General features: G+C 45.1%; 2 long non-coding RNA genes across 11 annotated transcripts; both read right to left on the bottom strand.

Annotated features, from left to right (window-relative positions):
• Positions 1–1,089: 1,089 nt before the first annotated feature.
• LOC109746131 (uncharacterized) lies at positions 1,090–3,771 on the bottom strand. Its single transcript, XR_012202356.1, has 3 exons — positions 2,799–3,771; positions 1,689–2,498; positions 1,090–1,507 (listed from the first exon to the last, which is right to left on the bottom strand). It is a non-coding gene; the product is annotated as an uncharacterized lncRNA (long non-coding RNA).
• A 2,126-nt stretch (positions 3,772–5,897) lies between these two features.
• On the bottom strand, positions 5,898–12,935 carry LOC109746132 (uncharacterized). Of its 10 annotated transcripts, none has more exons than XR_012202354.1 (9): positions 12,232–12,935; positions 11,581–12,022; positions 11,364–11,487; positions 8,634–8,789; positions 8,418–8,511; positions 7,785–7,971; positions 7,126–7,362; positions 6,424–6,630; positions 5,898–6,318 (listed from the first exon to the last, which is right to left on the bottom strand). It is a non-coding gene; the product is annotated as an uncharacterized lncRNA (long non-coding RNA). The 10 variants fall into 10 exon arrangements; XR_012202347.1 differs by having other exon boundaries at positions 12,239–12,935; XR_012202350.1 differs by having other exon boundaries at positions 5,898–6,312; positions 12,239–12,935.
• Between the last annotated feature and the right edge of the window lie 2,749 nt (positions 12,936–15,684).

Genomic DNA, 15,684 nt, shown 5'->3' with positions numbered 1-15,684 from the left:
GTGTGCAGTTTTTTCCGACACGAAGTTCACTAGTGTGTGTATTGCAGTACCCCTGCTACTGAAAGTGCAGTGCCCTCGCGTTGAGCGTGCAGTACGGAAGTGTTATTTTGAATCGCGGAATTACGTTTTTTTGAATTTTTTTCAATTTTTGTACTGTTTCGCTCTAGTTTTTGAACCGCTTGTCGAAACGAGGCGTGTAATACGTCGTTGGAAAGCTATGGACAAGGCGCAACTTTCATATGTAGAACTTGTTTTCAGATTCCTTACGGTTTTAAATTAATTTCGAAAACGGTGCGGCTGCCGGTGAGTGACAGCTAACGTATTTTCGTAAATTTGTTCAAACCTTTCATCGGAATGATGGAAATGATACGCCGTTGGAAAGATATCGACGAGGCGCAACTTTTGTATGTAGAACACTCTCTCTAATTCATTATGGTTTAAGAGCAGTTTCCAAATTACCGAAATGCGGGCACTCTGTTTTTCACGACACCAAAATCGACGAGGCGCACTGCATCGGACATAAAACTGCACTGCTTCAGTCTGAATACCGCACTGCATCAGAGAGGCAAACGGACTGTAGGATTCATTTGTCATTTTTCTAACTTTTTTATATAACAAGAGTGCACCGTTCTTATTATTGAGAGTGAATCGCAGACAAGGTCAAAACGCACTGCAATGTCGTCAAAAGGGAACTTCATGCATTTTGTGTAACTGTTGTCAAACTGCATTGCATCAAACGATCAAGCGAACTTCATGATTTCTTTTCTCAAACGTAAATTTTTCTCAAACAAGTTTTTGTTGTCTTTTTTTCAGTTTTTTTGCGAACGAGAGTGGACCGCGGAGAGGAGGCAAGTGAACCGCGACATATATTGAAGTGAACATCATTACTAGCTTTGTTGTTGCGTTAAATTTTTCGCACTTACATGTTGGGCGCAAGTGAACAACATCACTCTCAAAAATGAACCACAGCCGAGGACCAAACGCGCAAGTGTTGTTAACGAGTCACGAGAAAGTTAACTGTATTCTTTTCTACACTTCACTTTACCTATTTGTGTTTTCAGTCGCCACATATATGAAGCAAACCACATCTGGAAAAGAAGTGAACCTCTCGTGGATTTTTTTGTCTTACTTGCCCACAAAATGAGCCTCTTTAGGATTTACAACGAACTACATTAGGGTAACTATTTTACAAACAAGCTTCTGCAGTTTACATAACAAGTCTCAAACAAATTTTTCAAAAATGAATTGGGCCTCTGGATTGTTCGCAAACACCACCTCCTGAAGGTGTAGTCCTCCCCACGCGACCCTACTGGCGCTATTGAATCGTATGTCGTGCAATAGCAAAACTGCAGCAAGAAGGCGACCAAAGCAGGCCGCCGGAGTCGACCATGGGGCGATGTGAACTGGAGTGATACCATTCAACATACTGCAGATCGCCGGCTAACCGAGGTGCTCACGCAGTATGTGCTTGAGACTCATTTCTCCCTCTTTTTTTGTCCGCCATCTCCTGCAAAAACTAGTAAACTGAACATCAAAAATAGCGGATAGAATAATTCATTGCACCGAAGATTCCCATTAAAAAAAGAGTAAAGTGGTACGAATGAGTAGTGAACTGCAGCAAAAAAACACTGAATCGCACGCTGATGTTTTGCTCCCGAAACCATGTATACATGCTCGTCATAGCGTACTTCATATGCCCATGGGCAGAGCTGCATGCCGCTATGGGCTGAACCCACATTATGGACTGCAAAGGGGAGTGCCGGCATGCTGCGTGCACCCACGCAGTGGACTGCACGGGTGCCCCTTGGATCCACCTTTGTCGGCGATGTGCTGCGGACGCCCACCGTGCGGACTGCAGCGACAGACAGGGACGACCACCTCCTTCTAGATGGTCAGGGAAGGGGACGTTGATGTCGGTATCCCTCCTGCAGGGCCCGGGGATGCCGGGATCCAGCGATGGCAGAGCCTCCGATGTGGGCGATGACGGGGACATAAGAGAGCTGGACAAGCAATTAAATGCAACAACTACAGAAGAGAGAAGTAGATACATAACAGCATCAGGACTTTGCCAATTGTTAAAAGAACATTTAATGTAACTGAGGTAAATCTACAGAAAACTAAATTTCCCTTCATACGCAAACCTTAAAAGTCCCATTTCCATCTTCCTTCTTGTATGTATCACATGCATAAGTTTTAGTTCCTTACAAAAGAACATGCGTGCACTCTAGCATGTGTTAAACTTGAACCAAAACATCATAACAGTTTAAAAGGAAAGCACAAAAATGGAATAAACGGAACATGGTTGTATGCTCAAAAATCTAAATAAGCTTTATGTGCTAGTTCACCATCGCCGAGGCACTAGTTGTTCCCCTTTCTGCATTCTTCTTACAAGATACTCAGGTTGCAGAGAAACTAACCCAACCCAGTGGTGTGAACAGACAGTAAAGTTAATCTGCAGAACTACTGGTGAGCAAAGGTGACATACAAACTCCTCAAATCTGTTTGAGAACAAAACAAAATTGTATAAGTACTTCCCCTCAAGTTGGACTTAACATTAAGAACCAGGACTGACAATTCAATTACTACTATTATTGCCTTAAAAGAAATCAATCAGCTATGAGCCATCAAAAACTACGAGGCTTTTCTCCACGAATTTCACATGCATCTATCGGAAACACAAGCAAACAAGTGCATAGCTAGAGCGCCGTGAGCTGCACGCGCCGCTCAGGGGGACTGCTTGCTGCCGTGGAGAGGAGTGGAGGGAGGGCAGCGTGGAGCCGCGGGTGGTAGCAACTCACCGTGGTGGACGGGCGCCGACGCTGGTGTAGACACCTCCCTACACAGCACAGCACCTCGCATGCGAGGAGGCATGCAGGGGGGTCGGCAACGCGTGATCCGGCGCGCATGGATCTCACTGAACTTCAAAATTATACTTAGCGAGCTGCAAAAAAGAAACAAAGGAGCTGCAAATAGGGGGAGGCAGATCCTGTGACCGACGCCCTGCTGGTGTAGCAGGGAAGGAGGGGAAGTAGGCAGGACCACGGCGGGGGTGGCACACCTCGAACTCTCGGGGATCCGCGCGACCATGGCGGGGATCGGTGCGAGAAGAGGACGATGCACGAGGGAAGAACCCGGATCCGGCGCGGGGTCCATGGATTGGGGAGGAGAGAGCTGCAGGGGGTTGGTGCGACGAACTGCATCGGAAGGTTGCACGGGATCTGAAGCAGAGGAGGGGGCCGGTGGACTGCACACACACTCACAGTAGTAGAAAAAACTGCCGTGGCTGGAGTGGGGCGGGGCCGGGGCCATCGCCAGGGCGGCGCTGCGGGACGGAGGCGCGCCGGCCGGGAGGAGGAGACGAGGCGGCGCCAGGTGGAAGGAGGCCGCGCCAGGCGGGAGGAGGATGAGGCGGGGCTGCACCGGGCGGGAGGAGGAGGCGGGGCGGCGCCAGGTGGGAGGAGGGCCGCGCCGGGCAGGAGGAGGAGGAGGCGAGGCGGCAGTGGCCGGGATTTTGGGGTGTGCGGGACGGGAGGTGGAGGTGGAGGTGGTGGTGTGGTGGGAATCCGTGGTGGTCGGGATCGATCCCGTGGTTGCCGGCCAGATCCCGGTAGGTGGTGGTGGGCGGCGGCAGGTAATGGTGGGTGGGGTGCTGCGGCGGCAGGGTCACGGCAGCGCGGCGGCGACGCGCAAGGAAGGAGGTCGGGGGAAGGAGGCTGGGACCCGGGGGGCGGGGAGCGCGGAAGAAGGTGGAGGTGGAGTGGGGCTGTGTTCGTGCGGGAGGTGGGTGGTGGGTGGTTTTGTTCGGTCGGGGCTGGGGATGTTGGTGTTATCATAATAAGGTTAGGTGTTAGTAGAATAGACCTACCCTACTTGAACCGATGGTTTCACGCAGTTGTACTGATGATTTTCATCTCATTGAACTAATCGTTTTTTCGTCAGAATGGGCGTGTAATATATCGTTGGAAAGCTCTTGACATCTACATTACAAATATATAGGATTTTTTTGCAAAATCATCACGGTTTAACAGCAGTTTTGAAAAAAACCGTTTTTTTCAAAACCGAAAACGTGAATCGTATTTTGGACTCAATTTTCAAAAGGTTTGTTGAAATTGAGCAAATAAGATGGCGTTGGAAAGCTGGTAAAAATACGCATCTTACATATATCTACTGTTTTTTCAAATTATATACAATTTAAAAGTAATTTGAAAAATGATGAAATTCTGGGCAAAACATATTTTCGCATTTTTTTGCAAACGGTTTGTCGGATTGATGCAAATGACACGGCGTTGGAAAGCTATGGGAAATGCGCAAACTTTTTGTATAGAAATGTTTTTCTAATTCATTACGGTTTAAAACGAATTTGAATACGGTCAAACTTGATTTTGAACATGATTTTTTTTTAAGTTTGTCGAAATGGGTCAAATAATATACCGTTGGATAACTATCGAAAATGCGAAACTTAGTCATGTTGAACGTTTTCTCTACTTCGCAACCATTTAAGAGTAATTTTGAATAAGGTGAAACCCATCATGTTGCTTTTTACTGTCTAAAAAATAGAGTACTTGTACTGATGTATGTATGTGTTTGTACTGAGGTATTTTTGACAGTAGTTTTTAAATGGTTCCAAAAAAAGAGTACTTGAACGGATGTCTTTATTACTTTGTACTTGCTCCCATCTTTTAAGAGTAATTTTGAATATGTGAGACTCAATGGGTTGTTTTTCTGTCCGAAAAACAGAGTATTCGGACTGATCTATGTGTGTGTTTGTACTGAGGAATTTTTCAGAGTAATTTTGAATGGCTTCGAGAAAAGAGTACTTGTACTGATATTCGTATGGGTTTGTACTGAGCTTGTTTTCACATACTAAACTTCACTCTATTTTTTGGGTATCATAGTCCCCGAACTTGCATGGTTTATATCATTGAACTGAATGATATTTTTTTAAAGGAAATTTTTTTGTGTGTTTGTTTTTTTAACTCAATTTTCTTGCAAGATGTTTTGGACTTCTCTTGTTTTGCGACTTGAACTTTTACCATTTGATTTTTCATTGGGTTTCATTTTGTTTGAGCTTTTTTCTCAAACTTATCTAGGGCGTCGTGTTGAACTTACAACTTTTTTAATTATGAACTTGCTGTGTTTTTACAATGCCAATATGCAGGAGAGCAGGGCGAGGGCAACGATAGAAGGAAATTGCGTGTGGTGATCGTAGAAGCACTACAGGGCTGAGCCATAACGGTGGTTGATGGCAAGCCGGCACAACACGACGTGTGGCGAAGAGGCAGGGGACAACAGTGGTTGAAAGGTTTAAAAAAAAGTACTTGAACGGATGTCCGTATGGATTTGTATTGAATGTGTTTTCACAGACTAGACTTTACTCTTTTTTTTGTATGATTTTCCTCGCAACTTCAACGGTTCATGATATCATCGTCCCCGAACTTGCATGGTTGACAATTTTTTTAAAGAAAATGTTTTGTGTGTGTTTTTTTAACTAACCTTTTTTTAACGATGTTCTAGACTTCTCTCATTTTACGACTTGAACTTTTACTATTTGAATTTCCATGGGGTTTCATTTTTTTTGAGCTTTTTTCCCAAACTTATCTAGGACGTCATGTTGAACTTACAACTTTTTAAATTGTGAACTTTTTGTGTTTTTACAATTCCAAAGCTAGCAAAAATAATTCTAAGTTACCGACTCATTTCAGGATATCAAAGATAAAAATTGCCATCACCAAAATCAAGCATTAATCTGATCAAAGAGATGAAATACATTGACTTAACTTCCAAAAGGAATACATGTTCTACGGCCGACGTAAAGACATGTAGAAGAACATTTATTAGCAAAATGAACTATAGACAGTCGGGATTAGTAGCAAAATGAACTACCAGTACTGTAGATATTAGCAAATTTGAACTTCTAGTAATTCATTCCATCGGCGACATGAGTTTTTGAAGTCTTTCTCTGCACAAACTTTGAACATCAACAACATTCACACCACGACACATCAAAGCAGTAACTCTACCATTTTTCTACATACAAGCATACAAAAAATTTGCAGGAGCAACACAGTATACCCCGATACGTCGTTGGACTGATGCTCTGGGAATTTTAGAACCGATGAAAAAATACCCTGATACGGAATTTTAGAGCTCTAGGGATCTGCACTTGTAGTAGACGAACGAATCGACCTGGATGTTCAGGGAATTGGGAGACGCCGCGGGACACCGTTGAGCCAGCCATGGTGAATTTGACACCGTTGCTGTAGTTGGAGCCCAGAGCCTTCAGGTATGGGTTCATCCACTCTCAAACACATACTGCAACTAACAAAAAGGGTGGTATTTCTTAAATACAGAAATATAACAGTAAGTTAAGTGACAGCAAGTTCAAAAAAATTCATAAAATGAAAACTGAATTGCTGGGCTTACTTCATGCATTAAATTGCACCATAATGTCTTGTCTGGACGTACACGACTGAGCCGGCGGGCTGCAGATCAAGCCACACGGACAGAAAAGTGGTGCGGAATGATTCGGTTACAGGCCTGCTACCGATTCAAGTCATACGCATCTGCAGCCCGGCAATGGGCTTCCAATATTCATCTTTTTGAGCTGCTACCTTTGATTTTTTATGCATCCTGCAAAAGGAAATTGGACCAAATTTCAAAGATGAACTGAAAGAGATGAACATAATTCAGTAGAGATGGATGCCGCAAATGATGAACATCTCGCTGGCCATGAACATAATTCACTTTTTTTAACTGCCTGAGTAAACAACCCGCCAACTTATAGCAATTGATCACTTGAACTTATAGGAAATTGAAAAAAGAACTAAGCTTGCATCATCAAAATCTACTGTTTTTTCTTAAGTGATACATATGTAAAATGTAGGTCAATTGGTGTGACGCACTCAGTTGAACTAGTGTAATATATGTAGTCGAACGGATGTAATTTATTTGTAGCTGAACAAATTGGAGACCTGGCAACACAACAACATTTTCATTCTATGGTGTCTTGCACATGGTTTGCTAGAACAAGTTGAACTGAATATATTATTCGTTTTGAACTTTGAAAGAAGCTACAACTTCTGTTTCCCAAATGTGTACAGAATTTTAATTTTCCAAGCACAATACCTTCTGCTCTTTTTTGTTGATTAGCACACCGCCCCTGCTCCTGTGGACTGACGGCGCCTCGAAGTGGAGCTGGAGGAGAGGGGATCACGACCGGCGGCTGGGTGCAGCGGGATTTGGCCACTGGTAGGGGATCCCAGCTACTACCAAGTCATCCCCGAGGAGCTTGTAGAGGCGAGGCAGTTGGTCACCGGCCATCTGGTGTAAGTTTGAACTACCAGGTGCGCCGGGATTTGGCCGCTTTAGAGAAACAAGAAGTCAGAACAAACATGAATTATATAGGTAACTAAATGCAAGACATTTTATATGAGAACTGATGTTGTTTATCAGATACTACCTCTGTAACTAAATGCAAGACATTTTTGCAGTACTTCCCTAAATCCTATTAATGCAGAGCAAATACAGTTACAGAAATAGTACACTAGGAGGTATCAATCGATCTAATCTATAGCACATTTGCTAATATGTGTGTGTGATCCGTAGCCCATAGCCTATGTGTGATTTGTTCCAATTAATCCATGCATTTTTTATCCTCTGCTGCCTGCATCTATGGCTAGACCCGTTGAAGAGGTGGGGAGTTTCAAGTTAATGATTTGCTTTCAGAAACTTCAGACGAGAGCGGAGTAAAGGCTGGAAGGTAAAACTACTGTTAGCATGTGTACCTTTTTTGTAGCATCTCATCTCCTTTGCTTCAACTTTGGGCACTTTGATATGGTCAGCCTCTTTGATTTTGCAAGTGTCGGTAGTCCACGAATTGAAACTAGTTCTGGAAATGGTCAAGTGACAATACCTCTAGTAATGGACGATTACTGAGCCAAATGCCCATTTCTTGTCTATAGAAGATACTACCTTCAGATTAAAAGGATCTATATAACACTCATCCATTAAACTGCACATATTTGACATCACTTTCACAGCCTAATAATACATCCATCTCAAAGTATCAGCTATCAGCTCACAAAGTATTAAATACCACAAGAACTTGAAGAAGAATTTTCACTTCACAAAACTATCAGCTATGAGTTCACCGAGTCGAGATGGACAACTCTTGAGGTCTCAACTATCAGTTCACACAAACTACAAAGCATGGAGTTCATCGAGTCTTAACTATTAGTTCATACAAACTACAAAGCATGGAATTCATAGTTTCAACTATCAGTACACACAAACTACAAACAGCGGATTTCATCGAGTCTAAACTATCAGTTCACACAAACTACAAAGGATGAGGAGAGAGAGAGAGAGAGAGAGAGAGAGAGAGAGAGAGAGAGAGAGCATGAGAGAGAGAATCTTACCCATCAGTTCATAGAAACTAGAGATCAGAACATCAGCGGATCGTCACGGAAGCCCCAGTTGAAACCATCACCTTTCTGTATAGTTGAACTCCTCCTGCATACACACACGAACGATTAGCTTCTGTTCAATCAAACTACTACCATCAGGAGAGAAAAAGAGCACTGAGCCATGTAAAAATCATCCAAGAAACACTATTTTCCTAGTGACCTGCTTACCTCTCCCTGCTTTATCCCAAACTGGAGAATAAAAAAGAGCCAACCTGAAGTGACTCCTGTGAACTCTGAACTTTTCTGGAGCTTTTTGTTGAACTGAAGCACGCTTTGGAGCAAAACGAGACTGAGTAAATTGCGAGAAAGCTGAGCAACAATCGACTGGAGATTCAAGAAAACTATATCAATTGGAGATGTCACTGAACTCTAGGACGTTTGTACTGGAAGAACTGAATCTATTGCCAATCTTAAACTTCCAGGTTCCATACGCAAAGCTATAAATATGTAATAAATTCCTCCATTTTCACAAAATACCTGCAGTTCATACTGTAAGGTAATTGCAGTACAACTGCAAACACACAATTTTTTTTGCAAACCAAAAGGTTGCAATTCACAAAATATAGTTTGCATTATAATAAATTCCAGATTTCAAGATACAAAGTTCTTAGAACACTTGTATGTTCTAATTATACACAAAAGAGTTCAGTTAATAAGGACTCAACGGGAAAGTTCATCAATCCATGAAAAACATTCAATCGCATTTAGTTTAGTATGTTAGTGCAAATCTCTACTATTAAAGGAGAATCGAACGTCGTGATGGTTCGACCTCCCCTCGTACGACCCCTCGCTAGAAAATATCGCAGGAAAAACCCACGTTCGAGTATAGCGGGAAAAAAAAACATCTGGCACGATCTCCACCTCCTCCCCGACCTTCCCGTTTGCATCCCAGATCTCTCTCCCCAAACATGATCCGTCCTCACCCCTACTCCCAGGACCACCCAGCGCCTCCGATGGACGCAGCAATCTCCGGCGAGACCGCCCGACTCCTCCTCTTCCCGTGAGTGTGACTCCCTGTCTACGCCAATCCATTATGTGCCGCCCTGGCCATGACTTTTCGCCATGGGCGCCTCCTTTTGCCATGCCCGCAAGGTAGGCATGGTCGGGACCGGCACCGCACGGTGGAGACAGCGATGGTCTAGGATGGGAGGCACGAGAGCTGCAGCGGTGGAGGCAGCGGCGGAGATCGAGGAGGAGTGCTCGGGGAAGTGTGCAGGGTGCTTGCCAGAATACCTACGCCGCCGATGGGCACCACCACCCTCCCCGGCGGGTTCAAGTTCGTCGTCTACTCCAGCGGCATCACCGCTGCCGCGCTCTACCGAGTCATGGCATCACCGCCCTCGACGACTCGTTCAGGCACGACGGGTGCAATGACTACCTCCACGGCGGGTGCCACGCCGTCCGCCCTCGACGACTCGTTCAGGCACGGCTTCCACGTCAAACAGTCCAAGCTCGACCTGGGAACTTCACCATCCGTCTCGGACACTGCCCAATCAGTACGTGCTTGTCATTGTCTCGAATTCTCACACCTGGACGAATTTGTACTCGGACGACGACTCACACCCGACATGTCTCCTCCTCCCTCGCTGCTGGTAGGCAACTTTGCCTTTCTGAATTTCTTCAGCGATGTTAGACGCATGGTTAAACATGTGATTTTGGCTCTGGCTAGCTTATCATCTGTCATGTGTGATGATGCACAATGCCCAATAGAGTGGCGCTACTTGTCTATATGCTTTCCGGAAGTTAATTTTGCAGGCACCCCTAATTTCTTGCTTAATGTGCTCAATTAGTTTTTGTTGTATGTTACTTTTGATGGATGGATCAACATCTAACTTGGATTGACTTTTGTATGAACTCAAGGTGTACTTGTCAGCTACCTTGGAACTTGTCATCCTTGATTTTTTTTTTCTGAAGAATTAGAACTGCATACGTACTATGCGTCTGCCTCCTGTATCATCATTGGTGCTGACCCCGACCAACATTTTTGCTACCACCTCGCTGCCCCTGGTACAACAACGACGGGGCAACTGATGGCTTGACGAATTAGGAGACGGGGGACGAGGACGGCCAGGCCCTCGATCAGCAACATTATTATCATAGCATGAATTACTACTGGTTACTCTCGGTAAAATTCAGGATAATGTCTTTTTCTATCTCTTGCGTGGCACAACACATGTGCGCAAGTCCTCTCTGCTGTAGCTAAATAATTGCATTCCCTACTTGGGTGAGATTATTTCTACTTTCTAACTTTTCTTTCTGCTTAATTGATTAATTCTCATGGTTATTCATTTATCTTTGTTTTTTCCATGAGCAGAGCAACTTCCTTGTGGATGACAAAAGAAATCAGTCCGCAATATATTTTAAATTCATTCTTTATACTAAGAAGTTTCACTTTTTTACTGATGCACATCAATTGGTAAGGATGAAACGATGCCGGTTTGCCTTTCATATGTGGTTTTTGGCTGATTTTTCTAATTACTTAGGAAATCTTTCTTGCCCCTTTCAAGGTGCTATATGACAAAATCTTAATATATTTCAATAGTTTTTTATACATTTTAGATTACAGGCATGTGCAATCAATATCTGCATGTCTAATTTTACTGTCCCGTGGCAACGCGCGGGCATTCAACTAGTTGCAATAGTATGTCAATTCACTAGAACAACCACATAGATCACTAGCTCTGTGTGCGACTTGGTTATAGTTGATACTACTGTGTGGTGACCAGTATATTCTCCGCTAAAAGAAGCTTAACTAATTAAGTACTACAACGTCCTTAGTTATATTGTCTAAAGACTATACTGTTCCTGTCCATCCATCTTGCAAAGTACGTACGCACATAAATATGTTGCTAGTGGGCTGTATGTATGTACGAATTTGTTGAGAATCTTAGTGAACACCTTCACATTCAGAGAACTGTACCCATCCATCCATCCATTCAGAGAACTATGCAAGCGGTGACGACGGCAAGATGCATCGCTGCACAGCGATCGCTTCCTCTCCGGGGAGGTCACTTCACTTCATCTGGAAGAATAACTGAATAATGAGAACTTATAATATATCAAATCAGCAGGTTAATAAGATTTCAGTAGAGCGGAATAGCAAGCAAGATGAAACCTGTTGTATTCGATGCATCCTGCTCACAATGACTGTAAACTCCATGGTACTTAATGTTCTACTGCCACCGTGGACTCAATCAACACAAATCTGTCAGACTCTCAGAATGATGATATGCACGGACCTAACTTGTTGTTCCTATATGCCCGTTAACAAAGTTTGATGGGTCTCCTGCTCCTATCGATGTACCCGCAGGCATCTCCGCTGCTGACTGAAGACATAGCTTAGGAATGAATCGACCCGAGGCTCGGCGACAATTAGCACAATTTGAACTTTTAATTCCCAACTTCCTTAAACTGCAACCCTATATTTTTTTTCTTCTTTTTTGTTCTTTGCTACAACTTTCTGTTAACTCTTCTCCAGAGTACATCCAACAGGAGCACCACATCAGTCTTCTTTTCTCCTTTGACGAAAGGCCGAACCAGAGGTCGTCTTGAGGGGCCTGTCATGTTCGTAGAAGCAACAAATGCATTTAGGTTCAGAGAACAAAACAATCTTCAGTGTGATTTTTTGCGTACGGATAATCGCAGAAGCAACATAGTTGGACTGAAGCGCTAGAAATTTCAGAACTTATATGAAAAATTGTGCAGTCGGAGGTTATACTGCTGCTAGTTAGTAAAATGAATGGCAGAGGATGAACAAGGGACACACACTATACCAGGATGGCAACGAGGAAGCTGCCGGACCTTAGCATCTCCCTTCCTTCTCACTGTAAGTTCTTTGAACCTTGTACAGGGGCGGCGTTGTACTAGCACGGGAGGCGGCGGGGGCTGGCGGCTCTGTGTAGTCTGCAGCGAGCTTGGAGCAGGGAGGAGGCGCTCGACATGGCTGGGAGAAGCCAGGAGGAAGGGCAGTGGGCGGCGTCGCGATGAGGCAGGTGGCGACCTGGGGGTTGGTGCGCTGGGGATGGGGGCGGCAGGCGCGCTGCAGATGGGGGCGGCCGGCGATGGGGATGGTGGATGGGGCGCGGCCAGGGGCACGAGATGGTGAGGGATTAGGCGGCGACCGGAGCCGAGGGAGAAGGTGGGGCGTGGGGCGACGGCCGGAGCCGAGGGAGAAGGTGAGGCATGGGGGACGGTCGGAGCCGGGGGTAGAAGGTGGGGCACGGGGCGGCGGCCGGAGCCAGGGAGAAGGTGGGGCGCCGGGCCACGGCCGGATCTAGGGGAGAAGGTGGGGCACGAGGCGGCGACCGGAGCCAGGGGAGACGGTGGGGCTCGGCGCGGCGGCCAGAGCCAGGGGAGAAGGTGGGGCGCAAGGCGACGGCCGAAGCCAGGGAGAGGAGGTGGAGGCGGAGCGGCCACACCGGAGATGTCTCTTTTTTGGGGAAACAGGAACGGGCTCTATATTCTGTTACTAGCGAGAGAATAGCCCTGTCCTAATATATATATATGGTCAAGCTCTTTCCCACAAAGGATGGAGACAAAGAAGTCAATAATGAAGGAGCAAGATCGACAATACAGGATAGCCTGTCATGACAAGATTTCTCTGCCAGAACTACCATCAGTCAAGTCGGTGAATACTATCATTATAAGGTCGTACCTCCTTTATGCTGGTCACGACAGGCGACAGTCAAATATTTGGTATGGATTTGATACTCAAGATAGTGCATCTAGTCAAGATGATTGAGAAAATCCTGCGAGAAGTCGGATTTTGCCAAAAGAACAGTTATGATTCACGACACTATGTCGAACACGAAGGACATGCATCTAAATAAGCAACCCGATGCCAGAATGAAAAGAATTCGTGCCCACCAAGAAACTTGGTTCACGTCTCCATGAAATGTTGTCAGTACTGGATGATTCATCCATCAGAAATCACTCATGGACTTGTGAAAAGGGCATATATCTCAGTAGCGATAATCCATCGCACCCCAGTTAAGTCAGCAAATATGAAAGAAATTGGAGCCAGTATAAGCATGAACCTATGAGGAAAGATATGTGAGAATATCAGATACGGTGAAGCAAACCACCCCAGAGGCAGGTAGTCAAGTCATATAAATTTCAGTAGGAACAATCATATAAGGAAAAGGATATCCGAGTTGGAAACGATTTCCTTAAGTCAGGTATATTCATATTTGTTCCCTGAGCAACCAAATCTCGAGGACGAGATTTCTTTAAGGTGGGAAGGTTTGTGACACCCTGGATTTTGGCCCTTTCTTTTTCTTTTGTTCTTCTTTGGATTTTTTATTTGAATTGTTTTTTCGTGGCTCTGTGATCCTGAACCTGGGAAGATCATCACTTCTCAGGCTCCCAAGTGGCTTGTCATCCTCAAAACCATCTCAAGACCTTGTCATTTTCATCTTAGCCCAATCTCAATATTCGTTTTATTGGGAATATTCCTTTTTCTATTAATGGAATAATTCTTTTGTCCTAGGTTGTGAAACAACCTATATTTTTGTCACTCCCAAAATTCCAAAATAATTCTCATAAATCGTTTCGGTCATATCTTCCTCAGACATGTCAAAACCCTTCCTTCGCATCATCAAAGATAATTCACAGATATTCCTTTTCTCATTCTGCCCTAAGTGGCTTTTGAGAAGGAAGTGTCATTATCTTTGCTTGATTGACTCCAAACTTTTTGGACACCTTTTCATGTCCATATCATTACCCCCTGTCAAAATTCAACTCAATTTTCCTAGTGAATATTCCTGAGCAATCTTTCAAAGTTCCTGTCTAAGGGAATTCTTTGTGAAGGAAGTACTATCTGGGATAATCCAAATGAGTTGAAAATTTTTCAAGGTCCTTCATATGATAAAATCGTCACTCTCCTCAAGATGTGGGCTCATGTCATCACTCTATGTGAGCTCAGCATCAAATCTTTTTTTCTGGTCAGATTTTCAGGTTGTGAAGAAACTATATTTTATATTGCTTCAATTAAGCTGAAAAATTATCCTATCTATATAACTCTCTCCACTAATTTTTGGCTCATTTTATCTAGCCAATTTTCCTCAGCTATTTTACTTAAATTCTGTCTAGAGAGCTGCATTGTGAAGTAAGTACCATTTTGGTATTTCCAAATGGCATGAACTTCATATCATCAAATAACTCATCACCTCTAAAATTCAGCTCAATCCAACTTGATATGTGAGTGCTACTTCATATTTTGCATTTCTGTCCAGTCTGGTGGTTTCTACAGCAAGTGCCATCTAAACTCCGCCTATTAAGCTGATATTTGGTAATAAGCATCATCTTAGTTTGTGATCATCACCAAGCAAACCCATTCCCTCATGGCTAAGTCTGGCCCCCCTCTGCTCAGCACAAGCACTTTGTTACTATTCTGGTTTGGCTCGTCCTGCAAATCTCTTCTTTGCCCCTGGGATCTTTTATTTCTTCATTGCAACTAAGGGCACTAAGGACTATCCACTAGACATGTTTTGGCCGATCATCTAGCACCGCATATGCCAGTTCACGCGGTAACCACGGGGTGAACCGGCCAAAACCTGTGCTCTGCAGACCGTGTGCCCTGTTTCAGCTTCTTCTCTCTGCGTCTCAACGTCCAACCTTGTCCAGGAGCACCCCCTTGCTCATCTGCACCACCCTGCATCGCTGCCTCACCCTGAATCGATGCGGTCGCGACGCCATCACCGCGCCTGTGACACAAGCAGCTCATGTCCTCCATTAGTGCTCAGCTTGAGCTCGCCTGTGAGCTCTAGAGCCCTCCCCTGCTGCTATTTAAGTGCCCCCGAGGCTCTCCCGCACGTCACCACTTCCTCCCCCGCCTCTTTTGCCCACCGGACTAGCTCTCCCTTATCATTTCTTCTTCGGCCGTCGCGGCCATCGCCGATCTTCCCCTGGCTCCGGCCGCCTCGAGCCTCCCCTCCTCCTCCCAACACCTCCGTTGCCTCCCTCTCCTTCTAGAGAGCCGCCCCACCCTCTTGCCCCTCGCCGGAGTGCCCCTGGCCGTCGCCAACTGCCACCATCGCCCGCCTCTGCCACCTCTTTGTTCCCCTCCGCCCTCGCATCCTCCACTCCTCCCCGGCGCCTCCTTTGCCTCTGAACGGATGCGACATATCTCTATGGTCCCGCCGGCGCCCTCACCGTGGCCGGAGCCGGCCGGCCCCCTCGCCGCGCCCTCCCCTGTCTGCTTTGTTCCATAAGAGGAACA

The sequence above is a fragment of the Aegilops tauschii genome, chromosome 2 (genome assembly GCF_002575655.3).
Source record: "Aegilops tauschii subsp. strangulata cultivar AL8/78 chromosome 2, Aet v6.0, whole genome shotgun sequence".
Lineage (NCBI taxonomy): Eukaryota > Viridiplantae > Streptophyta > Magnoliopsida > Poales > Poaceae > Aegilops > Aegilops tauschii.
The sequence above is the reverse complement of the archived record's forward strand: the minus strand, read 5'-3'. Positions and strand labels throughout refer to the sequence as shown.